At 44.2% G+C, this 24,995-nt stretch overlaps 1 protein-coding gene and 1 long non-coding RNA gene across 2 annotated transcripts in view; one reads left to right on the plus strand and one right to left on the minus strand.

The window, feature by feature from the left end:
* The window catches only part of LOC308467619 (inositol polyphosphate 5-phosphatase OCRL-like), a gene marked incomplete at both ends in the record, with an annotated part of 181,993 nt that overhangs the window by 88,237 nt on the left and 68,761 nt on the right, over nt 1–24,995 (plus strand).
* LOC308467832 lies at nt 22,784–24,638 on the minus strand. The gene is made up of 2 exons (XR_013981327.1): nt 24,208–24,638; nt 22,784–22,921 (listed from the first exon to the last, which is right to left on the minus strand). It is a non-coding gene; the product is annotated as an uncharacterized lncRNA (long non-coding RNA).

Below are 24,995 nucleotides of genomic sequence, written 5' to 3' on the forward strand. Positions count from 1 at the left end.
AATAGATCGTGTTTGGCTTTGCTGAACTCAGAGAGTTGCAAGCAAAGAACCAAGTACTTGCAGATTAAGCTACATCGTGCAAGAGAGTGTATTGAGAAAGGACTCATTCAGGTGTCCTACATGCCAGGAAATGAAATTTCTGCTGATCTGTTGTCTAAGGTTGTTAACAGAGAACAACTTAAGGTTTACGTACAAAGGTTGCAATTGGGTTGAACCACAGGTACTACAGGTTACACGGAAAGGGGGAGGATGTTAGGATATTTCCGTTCCACCTTAAAAGGGAGCAGGCTTTGTGAGACAGAGTCTGCGTATTTCCTGTTCACAGGATGTTTATGTTTTCTGTTGCTTTCGTTTTTCTCTCTGTGTCGTAGACACTAAAGCAGGCAGTCATGTTTTTCTGTGTTCTGATCAACGCTGAATAAACTTGTAAATAATGCTCTCCTGAGTGCAACTTTTGGCTGTGCATTATCTGCTGATAGAGTGTGCATGAGCTCTGGAATGTGGCGAGATATTTTCTAGAAACTCATGTCGCTAATTGTTTTTTTTTTTTTTTTTTTTGTAAGAATTTTTATTGGTTTTACAGAATAATTTTAAACAATACAAACAAATAAAAAAAGACATACAAACATGTAAAGTTTCATAACCTTTTTTTCATATCCCTCTCTTCTCGGACTCCCCCAAACCTCCCCTTCCTACATCCCAATTTCCAAAATTTATTTCAGCAAATTCTAATTAATTTTATCAAATATATTTTTTCTTGTTCTTCTCTTCAACTTAATCTTATGTCACTGTAATCTCCTTTTCTTTCTCCAAACCTCGACATTTTAACATTCCTCAATTTTATAATAGTTCTTAAGGTAAATTTTAAATTTCTTCCAATCTTCTTCCGCCGTCTCTTTCCCCTGCTCACGGATTCTGCCGGTCATCTCAGCCAGTGTCATATAGTCTATTACCTTCATCTGCCACTCTTCCAAGGTGGGTAATTCTTCTGTCTTCCAATACTTTGCGATGAGTATTCTTGCTGCTGTCGTAGCATACATAAAGAAATTTCTATCTTTCTTTGACACCAATTGGCCGACAATGCCCAAGAGAAAGGCCTCTGGTTTCTTAGGAAAAGTACATTTAAGTACCTTTTTCATTTCATTATATATCATTTCCCAGAAAGCCTTAATCTTCGGGCACGTCCACCAAAGATGATAAAAAGTACCTTCCGTTTCTTTACACTTCCAACACTTATTATCAGGCAAATGATAAATTTTTGCTAGCTTGACTGGGGTCATGTACCACCTATAGATCATTTTCATAATATTTTCCTTTAAGGCATTACATGCCGTAAATTTTATACCAGTGTTCCACAACCATTCCCAGTCAGCAAACATAATGTTATGACCAATGTCCTGTGCCCACTTAATCATAGCTGATTTAACTATTTCATCTTGTGTATTCCATTTCAGCAGCAGATTATACATTTTTGACAAATTCTTAGTATTGGATTCTAACAGTTCAATTTCTAATTTTGATTTCTCCACCTGGAATCCAATTTTCCTGTCTTGTTTATGTACCTCCATTATTTGATAATAATGGAGCCAATCTCGAACCTTGGGTTTCAATTTCTCATAGCTCTGTAACTTCAATTTATCTCCATCTTGTTCCAAAATTTCCCAATACTTTAGCCATTCAGCTTCCATATTAAGCTTTTTCAGCGCTGTAGCCTCTAAAGGTGACAACCATCTAGGGGTTTTACTTTCCAACAAATCTTTATATCTTATCCAAACGTTATATAATGCTTTCCTGACAATATGGTTTTTAAAGGCCCTATGCACCTTAATTTTATCATACCATAGATATGCATGCCAACCAAATGTATTATTAAAACCTTCTAAGTCCAAGATATCTGTATTCTCGAGGAGCATCCATTCTTTCAGCCAGCAAAATGCTGCTGCTTCATAATACAGTTTTAAGTCCGGCAGGGCAAACCCCCCTCTTTCTTTTGCATCCGTCAGTATTTTAAATTTTATTCTGGGCTTTTTGCCCTGCCAGACAAATTTCGAGATATCCTTCTGCCACCTCTTGAAACAATCTATCTTGTCCAGAATTTGTAATGTTTGGAACAAAAATAATATTCTAGGCAATACATTCATCTTAATAGCTGCAATTCGGCCTAACATTGACAATCTCAAATTTGACCATATTTCTAGATCTTTTTTAATTTCCGACCAACATTTTTCATAATTGTCTTTATACAAGTTCGAATTCTTAGATGTCAAATAGACCCCTAGGTATTTCACCTTCTTTACCACTGTCAAACCTGTTTCATTCTGAAACTTCTCCCTTTCCATGACTGTCAAATTTTTTTCCAAAACTTTAGTCTTTTGTTTATTCAATTTAAATCCGGCCACCTGACCAAATTCTTGAATTAGCTCCAACACCCTTTTTGTACTAGTGTCTGGCTCTTGTAAAGTAAGTACTAAATCATCTGCAAAGGCCCTTAACTTGTAATGTTTGGCTCCGACCTGTACACCTTTAACCTGCTGGTCATCTCTAATCATATTAAGCAACACCTCCAGAACAGAAATAAAAAGTAAAGGGGAAATTGGGCACCCCTGTCGTGTCCCTTTTTCTATTTTAAATTCTTCAGTTATCACATTATTTACAATCAACTTAGCCTTTTGTTCAGCGTATATGGCACCCATACCATTCTCAAATCCTTGGCCTACCCCCATCCCATGAAGATTCTTTTTCATAAAACTCCAAGAAATATTGTCAAAGGCTTTCTCCGCGTCCACAAAGATCAGAACTGCTTTAGTGTTTATATTCACCTCTAATAATTCCAGAATGTCTATTATGTTCCTCACATTATCTGATAAATGCCTTTTTGGGAGAAAGCCTGCTTGGTCCTTATGAATCTTCTCCATCAACACTCTTTTCAATCTTTTTGCCAGAATGTCTGCAAAAATTTTATAATCCACATTAAGTAATGATATTGGGCGGTAGTTCTTAAGTTGAGTCTTTTCAGTCTCTGTCTTTGGTATGAGTGTAATATACGCTTCTTTCCACGATTCTGGTGCCCTTTTCCCCTCCAAGATCTCATTACAGACTTCCTTTAATGGTTGTACCAACCACTCCTTCAAAGCTTTATAGTATCTGGAAGTCAGTCCATCTGGTCCTGGAGATTTGCCCAGTTGCATATTTTGAATGGCACTCTCTATCTCTTGATCTGTTATTCTCTGGTTTAGATCCACCTTACTTTGGTAGGAGATTTTTTGTAGTCCATACTTTTTAAGGAATTCGTCTATATCTTCTTCCTTCTGCGGTCCTTGTGAATATAGCTTTTTAAAATAACTCAAAAAACAGTTTCTTATCTCGTTAGGTTTAGAAATATTCTTTCCATCCACTTCTAGACTTGTAACTGTATTTAGTTTCTGTCTTTTCTTCAGTTGCCAAGCCAGAAGCTTACCACATTTATCTGCTGATTCAAAAGTCTTTTGTCTCATTTGTTTTATCTTCCATTCAATCTCTTGATTCATCAATTCCATATATTGTGTCTGGTGTAACTTAATCTCTCTCAGAATCTCCTGGGACTTTGGTTTTGATCTCAATTTCTTCTCTCCTTCTTTTATCTTTTCCAAGATCTTATCCTTCTTCTCATTTTGCTTTCTCTTTTTTACTGAATTTTGTTGAATTAAAAATCCTCGCATCACTGCTTTGCTTGCGTCCCATATCACTCTTTTTTCTACATCAGTTTTTAGATTTATTTCAAAATAGTCCTTTAAAGTTTTTTGGGCCTTTCTATGGATCTCCTCATCTCGAAATAGGTTGTCATTCATCCTCCATCTGAATTGACCAGTTACTGTAAATTTCATCTCCATCTTCACGGCGTTATGGTCGGAGCAAGTCTTTGGACAGATTTCCACTTTCTTAATCTTTGGAGCCAACCCACTAGTAATCCAAATTTGATCGATTCTGGTCCAGGTCATCATTGCTTCAGAGAAGAAGGTTCCCTCTCTCTCGAGAGGGTTCCTTGTTCTCCATATATCAATCAAATCCATATTTTCAGTCATTTCAAAGAAAGTCTTTGGTAGTCTCCCATCTCTGGTAATTACCTGTCTTTGTGCTTTATCCATATTTGTAGATACCACTCCATTCATATCTCCCATCATAATTAATTTGTAATCCAAATAGTCCAACAATGTCTCATGCAGCTTCTTAAAAAATTCTGACTTCCCTTCATTAGGTGCATAGATCCCTAGTATCAAAAATTTTTCACCTTGAATTTGCACTTCAATTGCCAAATATCTTCCTTGTTCATCTTTAAATATAAACTTTGGGGAAAATTTTTCTTTTGCATAGATTACCACTCCTCTTTTCTTAACTTTATCCGATGAAATAAATTCTTGGCCTAATCTCTTATTGACGAGTAATTTCCTATGCAATCTTGTTATATGAGTTTCCTGTAAACAAATTATGTCCAACTGCTCTTTTTTCAATAAATGGAATATGTTTTTCCTCCTTCGCGGAAGATTGAGTCCATTACAATTCCAGCTTAGAAGTTGCAGGGCCATCCTGAAGCTATTTACCTCCTGTCGCTCCGAGTAGTTGTTCTTCTTCTGTCGGTGATTTCAGTCCAAACGTCAGGTTTAAAATGTCTGTTGCGTCTTTCGTTTCTGATGTTATTTCCTCTCCGACTGTTCCTTTCAGAAGGTCTTCCCTGTAGTGATTTAAAAATTGATCTCGATCTTCTACTGATCTTATCCTTATTTTCCTACCTTTAAATTTGAAAGATAGGCCTTGCGGGAATTCCCACCTGAAAGGTACTTCGTTCTTCTTCAGCAATCCGACCAATTCTTTATAGTATGTTCTTGCGTCTAGGATTTCCTTTGGGATATCTTTAAAGATCTCCACAAAAGACTTTTCAATCTCGAGTGTTCTTTGAAAATGCAGGCTCAATATTTTTTCTCTTTCCTCTCTTGATCTTAATGTTATTAGGCAATCCCTTGGCTTCTTCCTGCCTTGTGCTCTTCCCAGTCTAAAAGCAGTGACTATTTTAATTTCTTCCTTCTCTAACTCCTGTTGCCAAAAATCAGAAAATTCTTTAGAAAGGAAGTTCGCCAAGTTGTCTCCTTCACTTTCAGGCACCGCTCGTAGTCTTAAGTTTCTACTTCTCCTCTCCAGTTCAAGCATAGACAGGGCCAATGTATGATCTTCTAGCTTTTTGCAAACTGGTACAATTTTTTCCTGTGTAGCATCCGCCGAGACTTTAGCCTCATCAGCAGAGACTTTGGCTTCTTCTGCGATTTTACGTATATTAGCAGAGTCCTCTAATATTTTATTAATAGATTCTGTATTAGATGTCACCCTTTTCCCTAATTCATTCACACTTTGTGTATTCTGATCAAGTTTGATTGAGAGTTCTGTCAATTTTCTACTATTTTCCGCCCCCTGCTTTGTCAAAGATTCCAAAGACTCATTTATTTTAACCAAAGCTTGTGTTACAGGATCTGATGACATTGTTGTTCTTGTCTGACCAGTTGCAGCTGGTGCCACTGGGATGCCTGGGACTGAAATTCTTCGCTGTGAAGATTTTGTTTTGTATTGTCTCCCAGACCTGGTTGTTGTCTCTTCTGATGCACCACTCATGCCTAGCCAAGGTCACTCTCGCAGCTGTTAGTTGTTTTTCAAGGGAAATTTCCACTGCCTTAATAGTTACAGCCCAATTTGCAACAGTTATCAAAGTGTCCTCTAGGGGAACAAAGTTTCCAAAGCTACACAAAATGTCTTACAGTCCAAAATTCCCCTGAGGTTTCCCAATAGTCAATTGTAACAGTTCTTATATTTTCAGAGTTCAACAAACCAGTAATTTAATGTCTCTCCTGAGCTGAGTAGTTTGAAACAATGTAATAATCTAAGTGACAGCTCACTGACAGTTCTCTCTCTCCAGGTTCCTTTGCCCCGGCAGTCCGTTTCAGGGGTATTTGACACAGCGATAAAAAGTTTTAAAATCTTTTTCTGGCAGGTTCTAATTCCAAATTCCTCCCCCTTTTGCTCCTGCCTACCAAAAGGGGGAAAATTCACAGTTTATGTCAGGTTCTCTTCCCTCTTTGCGATCTCTCAATGGTTGCAGCTTTTAATCCTTCTTTGCTTTATCCTTATGCAGTCCGGGAAAGGCTGACTTCCTTACTTTAACCAATCCCGTTTTCAGCCAAATTTCAAAAAGATAATTGTAAATCCCAATTAAGTCAGTCTTACTCACTGGTTTTACTTTGTAATCCAATTTTCAGGAAGGAATCGGCGCTCTCCGGCTATGGCGATGCGGCTTCGCTTTACAAGCTGGGTAGCGGCTCTCAGCACCGCTTCTCCCCCCGCTGCCGTTCCGGAGCCTTTAAAAAGGCTCCCTTGCGATTTCGGGGGGGCGCGATGGTGCCCACCGAGCCTCCTTGTTCACAGGCTTCCGCGCCTGTAATTTTTGAGGGTCCCCGCTTCGCCGTAGCGACAGGACCCGAACTTGTAAAGCAGACCCCCTCCGGAGCTCGGAGGGAAATCCGCCATTAACCGATGGCGCCGACCGGAAGTCCATGTCGCTAATTGTTGATACTGCGTGCCTACGGGAGGTCGATGGATCGTCCGGCAGACGGCTTGGGGCCATGACGGACTTTGTCTCCCTGGCAGTATCCCAACACCTACATCGACAGGACCCCCTCCACAAAGGGGGGAACTGTCGATATCCGAACCCCCTACCAATGACGACCTGTTATCCACCTGGCAATCCAACACCTACGTGAAGCTGGTCTCCGAAATTGCAAAGCAAGCTACCACTGAGGACTGTTGGATCTGCGCCAATGCCCCGGCTCACCTCCGCAGTGGCATTCATTTTCTTGGAGTACCCCTCACCTTACAACAACACCTCTCTGCTGATGTACAGTCCTGGAACCTGACTGCTGTGAACTTAACTCACCAGTACATCTACCTAACCGGACCTACGAAAAGTGACCTCTGTCGGAAGTTCAGCGGCAATGACAGGATGATTGGAGAAAGCACCTGTAAGTACATCATTGACATCACCCTGACCGGTAAAATCACTTTGTGGCGACAGGGCACCCCCTCTACCCATCCAGATCTGTTGTCTGCTTGGAAGCAAGTGATGAATTTGCCTAATTCTTGGGATCCCTCCCCCATTTCCCAGTGCTTTTTCCGTACCTTCCTCACGGGCCGCATAGACTCCTGTCTACAGGGATTGTTTTGGGTGTGCGGCCATCGTGGGCCAGCCCCCACTCCCAAGGCACCTGCTACCTTGGACTAATCTTGCCTGGGATCAGGGTCACCCCAGACCTTCCCCCTGGAAGGAGACGCAACAAGAGGGCAAAGGACTTGTCAGAACTTTCCGGGGAAACCTATGGGTGAGCCCTCTTCCCTGCCTACGGAGCAGGATCCAACCATGTAGACATTCTTAAACTGACGGACATTCTATTAACTTTTATGGAAGAATCTAACGCGGCAACCCAATCTATCCTAACAGAGCTGACAGAGGTCAGACAGATGGCGATTCAGAATCGTCTTGCTTTGGACTATATTCTGGCTTCGACTGGAGGAGTATGTACCCCCGTAGGAACCGAGTGCTGTACGTACGTCTCTGATCAGACCTTGAACATTACAGGTCATCTCAACAATATCCACAAACTGACCGACGAACTTAGAGATATCCAACATGAAGGTCTATCCGACGATGCTCAATTTTGGAGCTGGCTACTGGGATCCGGATGGATAAAACAACTCTTGGGGAACAGACTCCTGATTCTGATCACTGTAGCTATTTGCATTGTTTTCTTCTGCTGCGCTATCCATTACTTCCCGCTTTGCTGTCAAACGTGCGACTCCTGCGTTCCGCTTCTCCGATCCCGCACGCCTGCCTCTCACAGGATGTTCCCACCAGGAACCCCTTCGACTTCCATCGAGATGGGACCCCTAGGAGCTCGGCGAAATCCGGATTCTGGTTATGGCATGTCAGACTTTTACGAGCTTGTGCGGAGAAAAGGATTGTGCGGTGTCCACCTTCGCAATCTTGTCTCCGAAGGGGGGAACTGTAGCAGGAGACCCCCCCTTTGTTACACTGTAATGCACAAGCACCACACATACACACCCCACCTTCCCCGAGCCTAGGGATGTCCCTTCTAGAGGGGCATCCCCTAAAAGCCTTCTGTAAATAAGGAAGCGCTAGCTTGACAGCTCCGCTCGGAACCCCTTTATTTTCATATATTTTCCCTGAGTAGACCGTACAACTCTACCTCGCCCTATCCTTATAATGGGTCGACCAACTGTCTGAACTCAGGGTCAATCGGCTGCCGCTTCAGCCAATCAGCGTTACCGAACAGCACCCCTTGTGGCGGCCACGCAGGTATTGCAGGCAGCAGGCGCGCGCTTCTCTATACTTTGACAGCTCTCAAATACAAAGTTTCCGAGTTCAATTGACCGTGACTGATTTAATCAAAATGTTGCAACCCGCTTCCGGGAAAGTGAAAGTGGTTTTGAACTTCTGGGGCAGTTTCTTCATAAATCCACTATAAATCAGCCGTACATCGGATTTTCACCGGATCACTTTTATTTTGCTCCATGTTACAAGGACTATCAAAGGGGGGTGGATCAATGTCAGTGAGCCATAATCCTTTGACCGAGGAGGCACGTACTCAACAGCCCTTCCCAGTTGGCATGGCAACCTTGATAGTCATCTTGATGGGCTCAGACAGAGGACTATCAGGGACACGACGGACTGCATATGCGAGTGGATTCAACTCGGACTATGACAAAGGGACAGTGATCGGATTCCCCTCAGGGGGTAGGAAATTGCGCCCATCCTTTCGTCTTCTGGAAATGACTCATGGGGAGGGGGAGAAGGGGCTCCGGCCAGGTGTCATGATACCCAGATTACCTGTGCAACCCCTCCCCTGACTCCTCTTGTTTTTAATGTAGTCATGATGTAGTTATGATGTATTTCTAGGGGTGTAACTTAGGGGATTAGGAGCTAATAAAAGTTGGGGTCTTCTTTTGTTCTGGGCTTCCATCTTGCTTCACCTCGTGGGCGGTGGGAGTCCTGTCGGGACAGTCTTTCTTCAATAAAGAGCGAGGCTACAGGCTGCTGATTTGCTCCAAATTGCTCTGGTTGGTGTCTTGATTTCTGCCCAAGGGAGCCCTCAGATTCTCCGGGAACACCGGTTTGTGAATGTTCTTTGGAAAGGACAGGAGCTTTCCCTGCACTTGAGAGCAGTCAGCTAATGTAGGGGTACAGGACAGGCCACAGGGCACTCCCAGCTCAATCCCCTCACCTCAGCATCGGCCGCCTGAGGCAGCTGCCTCACTCTGGCTCATCAGAGGTCCGGCCCTGCTTGGGAATATGAGTGGGAGAGGGCCATTGCACTCAGGTCCTGCTTATGGGCTTGTTGTGAGCCTCTGCTGGGCAACTATGGGGAACAAGGTGCTGGACTAGATCATCCATTGGTCTAATCCAGAAGGACTGTTCTTACATCCGGGGTGGACTGGAGGCAACTCCAACTTGCAAAAAGCCCTGGAACACCAAGAATTGCAGACTCCCACACTCGCAAGCAAATGAGCTATTGCTTCGCTTCTTAAAACAAAAGAAAAAAACAAACCCCTTTTGCCAAGCTTGGCAACCACGTCCAGTACCAAACAGACCAAAGAAAGTTGCATTTTTGCGTGGGTAGGAAGGGTGTCATTTTCCTTTGGCTGATTTAGGTCCTCGGCTTTTAGACTCCAGAAGTGGCACAAACAGGGATGGAACTCTGCTTCAGTTCAAAGGGAGGTATGATTGGCAGGCAAGGTGACACAGCCAGTTATGTGGAAGGGAGGAGGAGGAGGGTGGGGAGGTCACAAGGGAGGAAAGAGCTCTGCACCTCAGCTCGGAATTCTTTTGGAAGAGTGGAGGGGAACAGAGGAAACCTTTCTTCCCTTTCAGTCTTTTCTCCTCCCCCTCCTCCTTTTTCCTTTCCCCCCTTTTTTAAGAATATGCTATACGGAATTTCCGAGGGGGAAATTCGCTAGGGATCTTGCCTTCCCCAGAAACCCCTCCACATAGCTAGGGCGCGAGACAATGAGCTCGAGAAAGCCCTTTCCTTCCCCTGTCGCACCAAGCACCACATCTTTTTTTATTAATGAAAGACCCTGCTTCCCTCTTTCTGGTATGAAAACGTATCAATATGAACGGGGACTTGGGCATGAACTCTGTATTTACATACTGCTGCGTATAGACCAATCAAAAGCATCGGATTTGGACAGCTAGCCAATAGCGCTTAGCGGCCTCTAGTGGACAGAATCTGTCTTGTACCACTGCCTCTTTCCGTTCTGCAGAGCAGCGGAGCTTCACCAGCTTGACTGAGCTCCTGAATGGTCGCCTGCTGAGAGAACAATGGACTCAGCCCATCAAAAGCCCATTAACTGGTTTCTATTGCAAAAAGTGATCCTTTGTTGCAAGAAATCTGTCAAGCCACTTCCCTTATGGACTGCCGGCTTAGGAAAAGCCCCTCACTTCAGAAAATCCACCCCCTGTATCAATTTCCTCCATTCCAACGCCATTCTGGCCCTTAAGGAAATGACTCTTTCCCCCTCTATCTCCCGCCATAATCCCTCAAGCGTGAGGACATGTGTACACCCCCCCCACACCCAGGGAAGTGCCCAAAGGTGACAATTACTGAGCAGTTAGTTGGCCAAAGAAACCAAGAGCCCATCCCCAGACTTGCCCCAGGGTATGGATGTGCAGGAGGGACGTGGGTGGCGCTGCGGTCTAAACCACAGAGCCTAGGGCTTGCTGATCAGAAGGTCGGCAGTTTGAATCCCCGCGACGGGCTGAGCTCCCGTTGCTCAGTCCCTGCTCCTGCCAACCTAGCAGTTCGAAAGCACGTCCAAGTGCAAGTAGATCAATAGGGGCCGCTCCGGCGGGAAGGTAAACGGCGTTTCCGTGCGCAGCTCTGGTTCGCCAGAAGCGGCTTAGTCATGCTGGCCACATGACCCGGAAGCTTTATGGCGGCTCCCTCGGCGGCCAATAAGGTGAGATGAGCGCTGCAACCGCGATTCGGTCACGACTGGACCTAATGGTCAGGGCTCCCTTTACCTTTAGCTTTACTTAAGAGGTGCCTGGACATGTTTGCCTGTGTTAAGCTTGTACTGAGTGAGAAGTCTGGACATGTTTGCCTATGGCCTGTCCACCGTCCCTCAGACCTGTGGGAATGTTCAGGGATGCAGGAGAGGATATATTGTCTGATTATATCCTTATCCAACTTGTCTTAACAAGTTCAACAATTTAGCAGAGTAACATTCCCCTCTTCTAAAATTTGCAGCGGATGCGTTTGCTCGGGCTTGCTAAAGCCTCTATAATAACTGTTCTGGTATTTCCCCCCTTTTTCCCTCATAAAAGATAAGACATGACACAGTCTTCCCTAAAAGTATAAAAAGAGTTTACTCACATTCTGTTCACAATCGGATCCCAGAAGGCAGACTTAGCTTAGAAAAGTAACATACACTTGAAAACTATTCCATAAGAAGACAGTCCCTTTGTCCTCTCTTGGCTGGAGGCCAAGAGGGCATCTTTGGCTAAGCAGATGTTGCTTCTTCGATGCATGTGGTGAAAGAGAGAGAGATGGCTGCCCTTCCCTGTGCTTTTGTCGTTACCTGCACAGGTGAGTCCACACCCACCTTTAGTCACATGTAGAGGAAGTTTGTCCCAGCCCAGATTCCTATGCCCCACAAATAACCCAGAGATGCATTTTGAGTAAGAGGATACATTCTACTCATGTTAAAACACGCTGATTCCTGGACCATCCGCGGGCTGGATTGAGAAGGCGATTGGGTCTGTATGCAGTGTATTCTGGGTGACCGTGGGAAGTTTTAAAAGTCAATGTCACCCCATGTTCGGGGTTCTTACTCCTGTGGGAACCTGTTGCGCAACAAAAAAGGATCTTGGTCTACTAACCGCTGTTTTGCTCCAATTTGTGGCTGGAATCTCCTTCATTTCTGACCGCAAGTACCCGCGGGCTCTGCCCGACGAGCTGGGCTGTTGAGTAGCCTCACACCCTGGAATTTTCCTCATAAATGCCAACTCACCCATAGAGGCAGAATAGGAAGCCAGCCCTCCAGGACTTGCTCCTCTGCTGTAAACATTGTTAAAGTTGAGCTGCAGCTAGTAAGACCAAGCACTGGGCGCCTCTCACAGAATCAAACGCTAAAATTGGGTCGAGTGCTTCTCTCCAGAATCTCTTCCCAGGATTATGGCTTCACATGCCTCCTTCTAATAGCAAATTCATCTGGGGAGACCCGATAGACGGCGGCCAAACACATGGAAAGCACATTTGGTGGTGGGGAACAAGAGTGTGCTGCTCCACAAACCTTAAAAAGCACCCTCTTCAATGGCATGGCACTTGGATGACCCTGTGGTTCTACCCCTGGGGCTGAGGGTGAGGAAACAATTCCTGAGACAGCTAAAGTGCTGGTGGTGAAAAACCCACGTCAAATGAGACCACACATGGGTTAGAGCTCATCGTCGAGCCTACCAAGTGGCGATAGCGACGGTGAGGAGGACCATTGTTGCTGGATCTGTTGGTGAAAACAGTACCAGGAGACTCTTTCAGGTGGTTCATAATCTAACAGAACCACCTTTGCCATCAGGGTCTGATACAGAGTCCAAGATCTCCTGTAATGACTCCTGTAATGAATTTTTTTGCAGATAAAATTGCTCAGGTTTGGAAAGAGGTCGACTCCACCAAGGTAGCAGGGTGCCAGAGCTCTGCCTAGTCAGAGACATAGGATGGCTTGCCAGTTCCCAGGGCCACGTGGAGGAGGGGGTAGGAGGGAGGGAAACAGACGGAGTATGCATGCGCATTCGACTGCCTAATGGCATCCACATCACCCAGGGGATCACAGCCACAGAGATAAGAAAAGAAGAGCCACCCCATTGTCTGGAGAGGTCACTTACCTGATCGCATGGACAAGCCGTTGTCATCGGACCCCAGTGATGGAAGCGTGCAGCTGTATTGAGGCAGCACCAGGTGCTGAAATTGTGCACCTCTAACAATTTTGTGCCTGGGGCAACTGCCCCTGTGCCCCGCAGCCCACTACGCCACTGGGTCTACTCAAGTAAAGTGAAGTTGATCCTCCAGTGTGGGTTACTTTTGTTCAAAGCAAGATTCCTCTGGAGGGAGAGGATGTTGCAAAGTAAGTCAGAGGCAAAGCAGCCCAAAGCCAGATTCTGTGTTTGCACACATGATTTGCAGTGAGCCAAGGGATGAATTGCTGCTATTGTTTCATAGCCCAGAACAGCAGGTGTAGGCAAAAGGTCTAAAGTTAGAAAACCAGGTCTTGGTGAAGGCATCCGCTGACCAGCAGGCCATAGAGAAGAGGAACGTCAGCATTTCAACTCTGAGCCAAAAGTTTGGCTTTTGCTATTTTTGGACACCCTTGGTCATGAGCCAAGTGTGATTCTCGAACTCTGAATGCTGACTTTGCCAAATCCATACAGGCCCTTTTCATCTCTCATGCTCAGCAAGTAGCAGCCACAGCTCAGGAGAGGATTTTTCATTTGCTCCTTTTCCATGGGGTGGGGAAAACTCAACACTTTTAATCTTGTCTTATTTTTATGCAAATTGGGTGGTCCAAAACAAGGAGAGTTATATCTGCACCCTCTCTTTAGCACAGATGGCCTGCAGGAGAATTTCCTGTCCTTAAAAGTAAAACTGCACTTTTTTGGGAAGGCATTGTCTGCCACGTTTGCAGTTGAAGACAGAGCTTGGGGGGGGGGCAGGAATGTTCAGCAGAGGGCAACCAAAATTATCAAGGGGCTGAAGCAACTCCCAGATGAGAAGCTAAAACATTTGGGGCTTTCTAGTTTAGGGTGGAAATGAGTAAGGGAGGACACGGTCAGGGGTACACGCATAGTGTAGAGCAAGTGGAATGCGATCAGTTTTTCATCCCTCCATAATTCCAGAACCCAATGGGGCCATCCAATTGTGGGTTACTGGGTGGTGGTTGTTTTGATTTTGATTACAGTCGTACCTTGGAAGTTGAATGGAATCAGTTCCGGGAGCCAAAACGTTCAAGAACTAAGCTGTTTGAAAACAAAGGTACAAGAGCAAAAAAAGAGGACAGCCTGAGGCACTGCCAGCCCGAGCTGGGAAAAGAGGTGGGCGGGGTTGCCACTGCCATGCCCCTTTCCCCAGCTCGGGCTGGCAGGGGCCATGACGGGCAGAGCAGCCCAATCCCGAGCCACCTGAGCCCGAGACCCCAACAACTCACCCTCAACCTGGACATTTCCTTTAAAATGTAAAAAATCACCCAGATAGGCATGTTGGTCCCCCAAAAGAGGACATGTCCAGGTTTCCCCAGACATATGGCAACCCTAAATTGTGGTGGAAGATGACCCTGAAAATACTGGCAAAGCCTTGTATGGTATGGCATGGAAAGGGGAACTAGAATAAAGGACTGAAAGGGCTGCATTAGTGAGGTTGTTAGTGCAAGTTTCCTTGGAATGAGGCTCAGCGGAGACTGTGGTGTCTTTATGATATATGGTTTATTCACACACATATACAACCTGAGCCGAAGATGGAGAGGCTCACAGCATTAACGCCCTAGAAGGTCTTGCTTCTTCCAGTTACAGCCTTTGAATCAAGAAGAAATCAGGCATGGCTCTCTCTCTGTGACTTCGGCCAACTTCCAGCCCAGCTCTCTCACACAACTCTGACCTTTTCCTTTTTCATTCCCAGCCAGGCGAGGGAGGAGGCCCACCCTCATTTGCCCTCTGGCACAGAGCAACCACAAGGTACATAGGTGGCAACTATGACCCTTGCTTGGTTAATTCAATAATGGAATCCTCCATTAGATTTTCACCCTTGCAGACTAGCTCCCAAACTCACAAGGCTGAGGGACTAGGCAAGACCAAGGCTATTTCAAAACCAGTTTTTAGGTGCATTTAGCTTTTAGCCCAATATTGATTGATGGGGAATGGAGGCTTATTTTGGGATGGTTTGTGGTGCACAGCCCTGTATTGTCTTGTCCTCGTGTGTGTGTGTGTGTGTGTGTGTGTGTGTGTGTGTGTGTGTTTCCAAGGGCTTTTTGCTTGTTCACCGGGATCCTTCAGAAGGAAGAGACAAAAGAGTAGTAGCATTTTAGGACAACATAACAATAACTGATGCAGGCATAGCCTATTTCATCAGAAGCATAAAGGAGACTGAGGAGGTTGATTGATAGTTTGAGGTATTGGTTGAGGCTAAAGCACCTGAAAAATCATATCACCCCTTGTATACCCAATGGATGGCTCTGCTCTGCAGATGACGGCTTCCTGCAGGTACCATCTTATCGGGGGTCCCTTCTCTGCTATCTTTTCAATGCCTACTTCCTCTTCCTCTTTCAAGGAATCTTCTAAGTAGAGATTTTTCTTAGTCTGCTTCTGTGTAGGAACTGTTTTTGGATGTTTTGGTTATTTAACTGTTGTGTGTTTGCTGCCCTGGACTCCTTTGGGAGGAAGGGTGGGATATAATGATGCCGAGTAGTGCCTCCTGCCCATAACTGAAGGTTTTGTGGAGGCGCCATAGCCTCAGTGTGTCAGCACCTGCATTGCATGCAGAAGGTCCCAGGTGCAGTCCCTAGCACCTGCAGTTAGAAGCTCAATGTAGGTAGGAGCCTCTCTCTGCCCAAGACCTTGGAGAGCTTCTGCCACTCAGGCTGGAAGTGGGCAATACTGGGCTAAATGGATCAATCAGGTTTAGGATCAGGGACTTCCTTCTCTTAAATGAGCTACCTTCCCAGGTGGATGAGCCCCACTGCTCGTCACTTCCCTCTAAAGCACGGGCAGAAACCACCTTCTTGACTGTTGGACCCCCTAGTGGTCTCATCTGCTCAATTGGCCGGAGCCTGGCTGTCACGGCTGATTCAGCTGCAGTTCAGCATCAAAACTCAGAGATGAGCAGTAAGGTGGACTCTTTCTTCAGAGAGACAAAACCCGACAGAGAAACTCCACAGGCAGGACTAGCCCCAGTTGCCAGAACGGAGGATCTTAGCCTCCTCCTAAGGTAGGGCTATCATACATCAACAGCTTCTGGGTCTTCCTTTAAGAAGCTCAACAATTTGGGGGTCTTCCTAAAAATAGCTCCACAGCTTTCGGGGTGTCTTGGTTTCTACTTTTAGAAATATGGCATCCCTAGCCTAAGGCTCCACCCCAGTCGGCTGACTTCCCAACAGTCGTGGAGGGGCTCTCTGTGCCTTTTGTTCTGCTCCATGTAATGCCTCCCTTGTTCCTGGGGACAGAGGAGGAGGGGAGAAGGGAACAGTGGACATGGCAGGTGCCTGGGGATCTGTTGCAGCCTCAGCCGCCACCACCTCCTCCTCCTCCTCAGCTGCCTCAGTCTCCCTTAAACCTGTTGCTTGTTTAGCCTCCAACCCATCTGCTCCCCCTTCTTCTTCTTCTGACCTGTCTCCTGCATCCCACCAGCAGTCTCCTGGCTTGGGGCCTTCCCACTTTGATGCTTCCGTGGGGGGGGGGGGTTTCCCTGGCTGTAGCCTCCCGCCATTCCTCCTCCTCTAGTCAGTACCTGATATTAGCTTTGTGTACAGGGGAAGCCCCTAACTCACTGAGGGTTTGAGACCCATCAGCTCCCCTCACCTGGTTAGCCCGCCAGTTGAAGCCATTCCCAGGGTGTGGCTGCTGCTGCAGGCTGACAGTTTCTAAGAGCCGCAGGTGAGAGCTGTAGTGACCAAAGGTGGACAAACTACCCCAGAAGGAGCACAACGTGCCCCCCACCAGAGGTACTACCCCTCCCCTCGCAACCTTGAGTCATGAAGGACAGAGAGTGGAGAGTTGAATGTGTGTAGAAAGCAGCCTCCCTTAGGAAAACAAAGTTTACATTCATCACTCCACCCACTTTCACCTGTGGCCCCTCCCACCACAGGCACACGGCCCCTGGAAGGCTTCCCAGAGCAGAATATGGCCCTTAAGACTGAAAAAGAGTCCCCAACTCCAAACTAGTGACGAACTGCCATTGATAGCTCCAGCTGAATGTCGAAATCTCCCTCTAAGCTCCTGCTCAGATCCATGTTCCCTTTCAACAACTGGCTTCCTCCTGCAGGTCAGACAGTCCCCTCAGTTCAAGGACCCATTGTTTCTCCATGTGCATTTTCAGCAGCCTCCCATGTGACTGCCAGTGATATCATTTTTCCCATCCTCAGATTTTGCCCCACCCCCGGCAGCCTAAAATTCTAATCAGCTTATATCTTCAAAGGAAATAAGACATCTCCAGCTGAGCAAGACCTGGTATTTCCCCCTCTTCAGATAGCTCTGGATCTTCAGCTGCGGAGGGAAAATGCCGACGGTCCTTTCAAAATTTCCCATGTATTTGTAGGAACATCACCTGTCTTGGAAAAAAGGAAGGAACAAATGTCTCAGATGCAAGCCCTTTAATCTGGAATTGCTATTCTTAACTCCATGTGGCTGGGGTGTTCTGGGGCTTCTGTACCTTGAACTAATAATTTCTTGTTTGCATGCTCCCTGTTCAGTTCAGCTGGGGGATTAATTATGCCTTGTCATTTGATTCGTCAGGGTCTGTTCCATACATGCCGGGTGGATAAAACGACTAATTCATGTCATGTCTAACTGGTTTGAGCAAAAGGCTTCTCAGAAGCTAGGGCATGTCATAAAAGACAGCAATGTACAAAAGCGGGTGGAGGGTGGACATTAAAATCAGTCCAAAGAATTCAAATGTCTGGGTGCTCAAGAAATGTTTAAATGATAGCACAGAGCTGTTGGCATAAAAAAGGTCTTCAAGAGATGCCTGAAAGTCAGCATTTCATTCCAGATCAGCCTTCTCACGGATTCAGTCACTTGTGCAGACAGCTCAACTTCTGCAACCAATGACCTCCTGCAGAGTGTAGCCACAAAAGAGAGTTTTGGGAGGACTGGAGGACAGGCTTGCAGTTCATTCAGGGCAGAAGCAATGGGAGAAGGGCCATAGCTTAGTGGTAAAGCAGCTGCTTACATGCAGAAGCTCTCAGGTTCCATCTGTTGTATCTCCAGGTAGAATGTCCTCTGTCTGAAACCCTGGAGAGTTTTTGCCATCCATTGTGGACAAGACTGAGCTAGATAGAGCCATAGTGGGACTCAGTATAAGGCAGCCTCCTATTGTCCCAGCAACAAGCCTTTGCCACGCACAGAGGACTCCTTAAAGACATGAAATAAATAAAGCTGCCCTGGACAGGGATGCTGAAAATGAGTCACAGATGACTTAGTATTGCAGAAAATGAGTCACAGATGACTTAGTATTGACATTACAGGAGCCAGAATCTAGCACTAAAAGGGTTTTGGAACTGATTCAAGAATTTGGTCAGGTTGCAGGATTTAAACTGCATAAGTTAAAAACAAAGGTCTTAGGGAAAAATTTAACAGCGATTGAGAGAGAGAGGTTTCAGAATGAGACAGGTTTAACAGTGGTTAAGAAAGTGAAATACCTGGGGATTAGCATGACAGCTAAAAATGGGAATCTATTTAAAGACAACTATGAAAAATGCTGGACTGAAGTGAAAAAAGATTTAGAAATTTGGTCAAATTTGAAGCTTTCACTGCTAGGCCGTATTGCTGCGATAAAAATGAATGTATTGCCTAGAATCTTGTTTCTGTTTCAAACATTGCAAATTGTGGACAAAATGGATTGCTTCAAGAAGTGGCAGAGAGATATCTCTAGATTTGTCTGGCAGGGCAAGAAGCCTAGAATAAAATTTAAAATACTAACGGATGCAAAGGAAAGAGGTGGATTTGCCCTGCCAGACCTTAAACTTTATTATGAATCAGCAGCTTTTTGCTGGCTGAAAGAATGGCTGCTTCTTGAAAACACAGACATTTTGGACTCAGAAGGTTTTAATAATGTATTTGGATGGCATGCATATTTGTGGTATGATAAGGTCAAAGCACATAAAGCATTTAAAAACCATATTGTCAGGAAAGCATTGTTTAATGTCTGGATAAGATATAAGGACCTACTGGAAAATAAAACCCCAAGGTGGCTGTCACCGATGGAAGCGAAAGCTCAGAAAAAGCTCAATATGGAGGCCAAATGGCCAAAATATTGGGAAATTTTGGAACAAGAGGGAGATAGATTGAAATTGCAGAGTTTTGAGAAACTAAAAAACAAAGTGCGAGATTGGCTTCATTATTATCAGATAATGGAGGCATACAATTTGGACAAGAAAATTGGCTTCCAGGTGGAAAAATCAAAATTAGAAACAGAACTGTTAGAACCCAAAACCAAGATTTTGTCAAAGATGTATAACTTGCTGTTGAAATGGAATACTCAGGATGAAACGGTGAAATCTGCTATGATTAAATGGGCACAAGATGTTGGACATAACATAATGATGGCTGACTGGGAACAGTTATGGACCACAGGTATGAAGTTTACGGCATGTAATGCCTTAAGAGAGAATATTACGAAAATGACATGACCCCAGTCAAGCTTGCAAAAATCTATCATTTGCCCGATAATAAATGTTGGAAATGTAAAGAGACTGAAGGTACATTCTTTCACCTTTGGTGGACATGCCCAAGGATCAAGGCTTTCTGGGAGATGATCTATAACGAAATGAAAAAGGTATATAAATATAACTTCCTGAAGAAACCAGAGGCCTTTCTCCTGGGCATGGTCGGCCAATTGGTGCCAAAGAAGGACAGAACTTTCTTTATGTATGCCACAACAGCAGCAAGAATACTTATTGCAAAGTATTGGAAGACACAAGATCTACCCACTCTGGAAGAATGGCAGATGAAGGTGATGGACTACATGGAATTGGCGGAAATGACTGGCAGAATCCGAGACCAGGGAGAAGAGTCGGTGGAAGAAGATTGGAAGAAATTTAAAGACTATTTACAGAAATACTGCAAAATTAATGAATGTTAGAATGATGTCAGAATGAAATTAAGTGGTCTTAGCAGCAATGTTAAGGTGTATGTAAAAATGGATTGTTAACAGATGAGAATCCAAAGTTATAATATATTAAGTTAAAGGATTAAGACAAAAACAAAGCGGGAAGGGAATTGCTGAATTAACTAATTGAATTGGAATACAAAAAAGGGAGGTGTGAGGAGGTCAGGGAAACAAGGAAATGAAATGTAAGACATGGAAAGATTGATTTGTTTTTTAAGTGTTTTTTATCTTTTTTCTGTATTTTGTATTTTGTATTTTTGTATTTTTGTATTTTCTTCTTATCTATGTAATTTCTTTTTTTTTGAAACCTTAATAAATATCATTTAAAAAAAAGAAAAGAAAATGAGTCACAATTAGAAAGCTCTGGGACAACAAAACACTCGGACACAGTGCCTTTAAAGCACGGACCTGGGCCTAGGAAGCATGGGGCACCAGGTACCTGTGGCTGAGCCTTGAGAGACTGCTGTCCAAGGTGCTGAAGGGATTGAATACAAAGATGCAACTGTTAGAATGTCATAAAAGACAGCAATGTACAAAAGCGGGTGGCGACTTCCGGTTTGGATCGCAAGCAGCAGGGAGCGCGGAGAAGCAGCTGAAGGGCTTTTCCGAGCCTCACGCGGGCTTGGGGGCAACGCAAAGGCACTGCGACCCCCAAAATCTCAAGGGGGACACCCTTGAGGGATAAGCTATCCAGCAGCGTTGGAGTGGTTCTGATGTTTTTTCGGGTTTTTTCTCAAGGGACTCGAGAGCGACGGGACTGAGAAACGCGAATGGTAAGCTCTGCGGACCCCGTGTTGCGATGCCTCTAGCTCCCACTGGAAAAGCGACAAACCTCCGTAACTTTAAGAACAGAACCCTTAGTGTCTTTGGAGCAATTTTTGGCTAAAAAATCTGGACTATACACTAAGTGAGATCTGGATGCAAAAGGATTTAATTGAGGAGCCCGACCCGCTTTTTGGAGTGAAAAAGGCGCAGGATACATAGTCGTAAGAGTGAAGAAAGGAAGTGATTATTCACCTGCTGTAGAAACAGAAAAGTGAAAGTCCTCAGCAACCTTTAAGCTAGGCAAAGGAAACTAAATAATATAAAAGTAACGAAAAAGACCTTTAGAGACTTTGTATTCTTTTTGGGGAAGGCATTAAAAAATAAGAGGAACAATCTATAAATCTTAGCTAACTTCACTGGCGTGAGATACCACCTATAAATCATTTTCCAAAGGTTCTCCCTCAATGCCTTACACGCCGTGAACTTCATATTAACATTCCACAATTCATGCCACATTACAAAATCAATATTGTGACCAATATCCATGGCCCATTTGGTCATAGCCTCCTTCACCTCTTCGTCTTTTGTGTACCAATCCAATAAGAGATCATACATCCTAGACAAAGTTTTATTTTTACCTTCTATAACTTCCACATTAAATTTAGATTTTTTATCTTCAAATCCTAATTTCTTTTTGTCTTCTTTTAGCAAGTCGTTTACCTGGTGGTATTGCAACCACCCTGTAAATAAGTTCTTTACCTCTTCATAGGGTTTAAGTTTTATGCCCTGATCGGTTTTCCTGGTAAGTTCTTCATAAGTGGCTTTCCCCCCCCTCCATATTAGTTTTTTTGACACTCAGCACTTCTATTGGTGAAATCCACCAGGGTGTTTTCTTTTCCAGCAAATCTTTATTTCTTTCCCAAACTTGGAATATTGGTCCTCTAATTATATGATTTAGAAAGCCTCTATGAACTTTCACCTTCTCGTACCACAGGTACGAGTGCCACCCGTACCTGTTATCGAAGCCCTCTAAATCCAAAATATCAGTATTTTCCAGTTTTATCCAATCTTTCACCCACATTAAACACGCCGCTTCATAGTATAAACTCAAATCTGGTAATGAGAAACCTCCTCTCTCTTTTTTATCTACGAATATTTTCATTTTTATTCGTGGTCTTCTACCCTGCCAAATATATCTTGCCAAAGCCCTTTGCCACTCTTTGCACTGTTTCAGCCCCTTAATTACTGGAATAGTTTGAAACAAAAATAGCATTCTGGGCAAGACATTCATTTTGATAACTGATATCCTCCCCAAAAAAGAAAGTTTCAGTCTCTCCCAGATTTCTAGATCTTTCTTAATACTCTTCCAAGTAGCTTCATAGTTATCTTTATATAAGTTTATGTTTTTAGCTGTAATCCACACTCCGAGATATTTCACCTTCTTTGCTGCCATAATTCCGGTTTTTTGTTCTAATTCTACTATATCTTCTTTGCTTATATTTTTTGTCAACATTTTAGTCTTGTTCTTGTTGAGTTTAAGACCTGCCACTTTGCCGAACTCTTCTAATTTCTGTTACAGATAGGTAGCCGTGTTGGTCTGCCATAGTCAAAATAAAAAAAATTCTTCCAGTAGCACCTTTAAGACCAACTAAGTTAGTTCTTGGTATGAGCTTTCGTGTGCAAGCACACTTCTTCAGATACACTGAAACAGAAGTTGCCAGATCCTTCTATATAGTGAGAAGGTGGGGAGGGGTATTACTCAGAAGGGTGGTGGGAGGTTCTGTTGGTGTGTTGGTGAGGATCTGTTCTTGGATGTGTGGGGGTAGCTCCTTAACAATCTTGTTCAGGTCACATCTGTTTGGATTCTGTGGCCAGAAAACACCATCGCTTACAACAAAATCTAAACCATGCTGAAAGGAGAGCCATAGATAATCTCAGAAACAACCCAGACATTATAATTAAAGAAGCAGACAAAGGTGGAGCTGTCGTCATCATGAACAAAACTGACTACATTCAGGAGGCTCACAGACAACTTTCCAGATAAGATAAGATAAGATAAGAGATAAGATAAGATAAATTTATTGTCATTGTCCGTATATACACAGTATACACAACAACGAAAATCAAACACCCACCCAAAGACCGGGTTCACATACACATTTGCACGTATCTCCAACACTCTCATCCTATTCAGACATAATCTATAAAAACATATCATACTCCAGCATGTAACATAACCTATTAAAAGCATAACATAACCTAAAAACCTGTCTCATTCCTTCCTACTCCCTGCTTGCTATTTCTTGCAACTGGCCCTGAGATCATTATTTAGTGCAATCAGAGCTCTTGGATAGAAACTATTCAGAAGGCGTGTGGTTCGTGTTTTCATTGTCCTATATCTTCTGCCCGAAGGCAACAGTTCAAAGAAGTTGTGAGCGGGATGGGTGGGATCTCTCAGGATATTGTGTGACTTCCTCAAAGTGCGAGACGTGAAGATCTCATCCAGGGTTGGTAGTTGGAGCCCAATAACATTCTGGGCAATTTTAATTATTCTCTGTAAAGCTTTTTTATCCGTTTCAGAGCTGCTCCCATACCACGATAATATACTATAGGTTAAGACACTCTCGATGGTACTGTGATAATAGGACAGAAGTAGGTGCTGAGATAGATTCAGTCCCCTGAGCATTCTCAGGAAATACAACCTCCCCTGCACCTTCCTCACAACCATATTAATATTTGCAGTCCATGAGAGGTCCTCAGAGATGTAAATGCCCAGGTATTTAAAACTACCAACCCTCTCCACCTCCTCGCCATTTATGTGCAATGGTAAAAATACACTTTTCTTTCTCCTAAAGTCAATTATGAGTTCTTTGGTTTTTTTGGTGTTAAGCATAAGATTGTTTTCTTTACACCACTGAATTAACCCCTGTACTTCTTTCCTATAAGCAGTCTCATCGTTCTCACTAATGAGCCCCACCACTGTTGTATCATCCGCAAATTTGATGATTGTGTTGGACTTATACAGTGGGGTGCAATCAAATGTGTACAGGGAATAGAGAAAGGGACTTAGCACACATCCCTGAGGGGCTCCTGTGCTTAATACTAGAGTAGAAGAATAGTAAGGGCCCATTCTCACTGTCTGCGGCCTATCAGTCAGGAAATTCCTTACCCACAGACAGATCTTCTGATGTATACCCAAATTGGTCATTTTAAGAAATAACCTGTCTGGCAGAATTGTATTGAAGGCAGAACTGTAGTCCACAAACAACAGCCTTGCGTAGGTTCCCTGTCGTTCTAGATGACTCAGTACAGTATGGACAGCGATGGAAATAGCATCATCAGTAGATCTATTTCTTCTGTATGCAAACTGGAACGGGTCTAGAGTGGATGGAAGACCAGCCTTAATATGATCTAGCACCAATCTCTCAAAACATTTCATAACGACAGATGTTAGGGCTATTGGTCTATAGTCATTGAGAGATACCACCACTGACTGCTTGGGGACTGGCACTATAATCGATGTCTTCAGGCAGGTAGGGACAGAACCCTGCAACAGGGATAGGTTAAAAATGTCCGTAAACACACCAGCTAATTCTGCAGCGCAGTCCCTAATAGCCCGTCCCATGATTCCATCCGGTCCAGCTGCCTTCCTAATGTTAATGCTCCGAAAGGCACGTTGTACGTCACAGGTCTGTAATAAAAATGGTTGTCTATCAGTAGTAGTTTCTGATGATGTGCTGGTAGCCAATGCTGTAGTGACGGTAGTTCCAGTTCCCACCTCAAAGCGACTAAAAAATTGATTCAGTTGATCAGCCAGGTGCGCACTGCTGCTAGCCAGTTCGTTTTTAATATTTTGCCCTGTAATTTGTCGCAGGCCTTGCCATACTCGACGAGGGTCGGAGCTCTCAAAATGTTTTTCAATCCTCCGGCAGTACATAGCTTTGGCGTTCCTAATGCCCTTTTTCAATTTGGCTCTGGCTTCTCTATACTGTTGCGCATCACCAGAGTGAAAAGCAGCATTTCTTGCCTTTAACAGAAGATACACATCCCTGTTTAGCCAGGGCTTGTTGTTAGGGAACACCCGTATTTGTTTGGTAGTAGTGACAACATCAATGCAGCTTTTAACATAGAACAGTACTGTTGAAGCGTATGTGTCCACATTATTCTCCACAAAAAGCGACCACTCGGTGCTCCGAAAGCAATCTTGAAGTTGCTCAGATGCACCTACTGGCCACACTCGTATCTCTCTAGTTGATGGTCTAATTCTGCGTACGA

The sequence above is a fragment of the Podarcis pityusensis genome (genome assembly GCF_964106645.2).
Source record: "Podarcis pityusensis genome assembly, chromosome: W".
Taxonomy (NCBI): domain Eukaryota; kingdom Metazoa; phylum Chordata; class Lepidosauria; order Squamata; family Lacertidae; genus Podarcis; species Podarcis pityusensis.